Genomic DNA, 4,253 nt, shown 5'->3' on the forward strand with positions numbered 1-4,253 from the left:
TCTAACAACAGCCAAATACTAAGAGTAGTAAAGGTTCTAAGAGCTCTCTATCCAAAAATAACCTCTCCTATTCTAGATTAAACTCAAAATAAAGTGAATCTGAAGTTGTTCACTATTTACTATAATACTACGACTACGTAAAATTAGTCTACAGTCTGTCCCAAATTCTATGCTCACCATTGGATTCTCAGTTATTATTGAAGTAACAAAAATGTTTAAATTAGAAAAGTTTTAAAGAATTATATGGCTAATTCAAATCTTTTCTGAAAAAATATTCTATATTTTTTTGTTTTGAAGATATTTCGAAAAAACTGAACTGTTAGGTTACTTACTGTTAAGGAGAGTATAATGGCCATCAGTATGTTCTCTCTAACGCCCTTGGTACATAAATAGCTATATTAGGAAAATACCTTGACATTGATATTACCAAGATAGTTATTGTTGTTCTAGAATTCATGCAGGTAGTTGTCGTATTATGACATCACATATCACTATATACCAAACCTGTTAGTTAGGACCATACCCACTGCAAGGATTTGGCGCTGTATAAAAATCTACGTTTTGCATTCTAATAATAGATGTCACCATCATATCATAAAATCCAGGAGGAAGGTAAGACAAAATTTTTGGTTAATTGGTATTTTGACTAGAGCTGCCATTATTTTGAAAAAGTGTCACGTTTAATTTGCAAACTTATTTGTTCCATATTTGTTATATATATTTATGTTTTTTTGTTTTTATTTAAATAGTTTAGTAATTAAATTTTGTTCATTATTTCGTTAATTTCGTTAAGTTCAGAGTTTTAGAAGTAAAATAAATATGGAGTGTTATCGTGTTCGTATAAAAAGTGCGTCGTTCCGGAGTGTTTGGACGTTTTCTCAAAACGTCATACGTTCCCGAAAAAAAATCAAGAACTTTTAAAAAAATGGGTCAATTGCGTCCAAAATCCCATTCTCAAAAACAAAAGCAATGACCAAATTTACAAGTCCTACTGGGTTTGTGATGTTCACTTTAGCGATTTTGACAAAGTTCCTGGTACTCTAAGAGGGCTTCGAACAACGGCCATTCCCACGAAACTTTTGCCCCGATTGAAAGTACCATCCATACTGGGTAAGGAGGTACACAAATATATTTTTTTATCAATATTGGGTTTCATTTGGGACACGTAATAACAATAATGTGCTTACATGTTTTTCTTTATTCTAGGAACAAGTAGTTCATCTCCGACCCTAAAAAATGACGATGAGAATAGATCAAATGAAGAATCTTATAATAACATTCGCATAAATAATGATTCTTCTGAAATCATCAATCCATCCGTCGATTTTAACGGACACAATAATTACAATTCATGTAAGCCATTTTTCGTCTACGACGAATTTAACTTTCATATCAATAAGATTCAATACCGGATGATTAATTTTCTGTTTCCTTCACAAAAGGTGTAAAAAAATCTTAGTTTACAGATGCATATTAACAAAAATTCAAAAGGTATGTGAAAGAATAGAGGCTTAACAGGCTATATCAGCATAACGTCCCAAATTCGCTGGGGACATTCATTTCATTTTTTTTTTTTTTTATATATATTTTTTGATACCTCGATTAGGCAATCAAAAACATCTTTTTTTAAACCTTAAAGAAATTTTAAAACAAAAAATTGAGTTAAATCCGATAAACTGCAGAATACATAATTTGGCAGATAAAATTTTAAACCTTCTAATAAAGTGCGCAATTTATTTTTGGTGTAAGAAAATTAATAAAATAGTAAAGGGGCAAGATTCAAAATTTTTAAAATTTTATCATGTATTTCCAGATAAATCTTCAATTGATCCCATTAAGATCAAAGCCTATAAAAAATGGCAGTCTAAACGCAAGTTTAGAAAAACTTAAATACATGTATCGCTCGTTATATTTCAAACATTCCTATTTTTTTTTTAAATTACGTAAACAGCGAGTTTTACATATGAAACACATAAGAAATATATTATAGCTGATTACTAATTTTTTTATTAATATTATTAACTGAGTGAAGAGAGATGTAGCGGGTAAGGGACAAAGGAATTATAAATAACGATTTACCTACTAACTTTTAAGTTATCGTCTAGCTTTCTAAGCAAATATTATTAAAAGTTTGACGTGTTTAATAATTGTATGTTTATAGTGTCTTCTTATTATTGTAAAGTACACAAGCTCACATCATGCAGATAGTTTGCTATTGACAGCACCTCTTCAAAGTTCAAATGTACCTAGTATGTATCCATATTATTTATAAATAGCAAAAATAAAAATTTTATACGACTTTCTGAATGTGAGATATAATTTCTTGGTGATTTGTATAACTTTACCTACATTATTTTCCAGAATTTGCTGAGTGTGGAGTGTGCACAAGCGTTTTCAATATAGGGGGAGTTTACTTTCATTGGAACGATTAAGAATAATCGACCCATTATAACACATGTGGTTAAATGAGCCGACTTTCTTACGCTTGAAACGCATCTAATAATAAAGGGTGATTCTTTTAACCTATACGTCTAAATTTAGGGAATGATACCTTATGAAAAATAATGATTAATAATGTGAAAAAAGTTTAGTAAAAGTGAAGTTTTTTTATTTACAGAGACAAATTTGAAAAAAATACATTACCGTGAATTCAAAATTATAATTGAAACTGCATTATTAACTAATATGATTGATACCAACTGTTCGAAGTTATTTCCATCATTTTCTATAAATTGCTGAATCGATGAGACCTACTCGCACGGCCTAAACCGGGCAAAAACATTTTTACGATAACTGTGAATTGCATTGCAAATTCACTGTATTATCGATTATCTTCATAAATAAAATACTTTTACTAAATTTTTTTCCATGATTACTCATTATTTTTTTATAAGGTATCATTCGCTAAGTTTATCCGTATAGATTAAGAATCGCCCTGTATGTAATATTCTAAAAATAACAATACCTTTTTATAACTTCCCCTGTATCAAAATGTATGACAGCCGGTAATATAGAAAACTTGAGTACAAACACTTCAAAAAGTTAGGACCATACCCACTGACAGCGCTGTAGTCAGCAGGTATACCCTAAATTTTCAACAATTGGTTAGCATGGTAGTTGCCCTTATATAGTAAGTGTTATGTGTATGACATTTTATGTAAATCGCACTCGAAAAATGTCAATGTGTTTTGACCGATTTTAGCTGCAACTTGAACTCATATTGTAGCATAAAATATCAGCATATAAAATCATTCCATATTGGATGGTAATCTAACACACCAGACTCTTGAAAAACGGTTTTTATGCAAGAAATAACACGTTTTTATCAGCGCACCGGAAAACTCACCAGTTAAAAACAGTGCACCAAAAATGGGCACTTTCGTGCGTTCTCACGGAAAAGGTACATATTAGCGACAATGAATATCGAGAACTTTTATACCTACTCCTGATGGTAGAAGATCCAATTTTTCCAAATAGTTATGAATTTGATTGGATTGGTAATTGGAGGGTTCTGATTCAACTGAATTATAGTGATACTATTTTTAATAAAGTTTTGTGAGAGTTTTATCTGGATCCTGTATAATGGATTGCAATCGGTCGGAATGAAACCGCGTGCGGAGTTGGATTGCCTGTCTTTAATAACTATTGTCAAAAAATCAATCGAACTCGAATGATTAGATGCTACGTCTTCTCTGTTCTACTATATGGATGTGAAAGCTGGACACTAAATCCACAGATCGAAAAGAGAATAGAAGCTTTCGAAATGTACGTGTATAGACGGATGCTGCAAATTTCATGGATACAAAGGAACACCAACGATGAAGTACTCCAGCGCATGCACAAACAAAAAAAACTACTGAGCACCATCAAGGAAAGAAAAATGCAATACCTGGGTCATGTGATGAGGGGTGATAAATACGAAATACTCATAATGGAAGGCAAAGTACAGGGAAAAAGATCAGTAAGAAGACGCAAGAACTCATGGCTAAAAGATTTAAGGAGATGGTTCGACCGCTCATCTGCAGAAATCCTTCGTGCTGCAGTTTCCAGAGCTACAATTGCCATTTGGATCGCCAACCTTCGGCAGGAGAGGACGTGATATGAACAAGAATAATCAATGAAGTTTGGATATTTGTTAAACAAACCAAAAACGTCACTGCTGTCTTGCCGTTCTCTACTTCAGTAAAATTTTCTGCTTAAAACTTCGGACACCAGAAAGGAGCTAAAACCGCAAACGAAATAAAAAACAAAAA

General features: G+C 32.0%; 1 long non-coding RNA gene across 1 annotated transcript; it reads left to right on the plus strand.

Annotated features, from left to right (window-relative positions):
• The first annotated feature begins 547 nt into the window (after positions 1–547).
• Positions 548–2,307, plus strand: LOC145727480 (uncharacterized). Its single transcript, XR_014177890.1, has 2 exons — positions 548–1,110; positions 1,207–2,307. It is a non-coding gene; the product is annotated as an uncharacterized LOC145727480 (long non-coding RNA).
• Positions 2,308–4,253: the final 1,946 nt, after the last annotated feature.

The sequence above is a fragment of the Ips typographus genome, linkage group LG4 (genome assembly GCF_016097725.1).
Source record: "Ips typographus isolate SLU linkage group LG4, UJ_Ityp_2.0, whole genome shotgun sequence".
Taxonomy (NCBI): domain Eukaryota; kingdom Metazoa; phylum Arthropoda; class Insecta; order Coleoptera; family Curculionidae; genus Ips; species Ips typographus.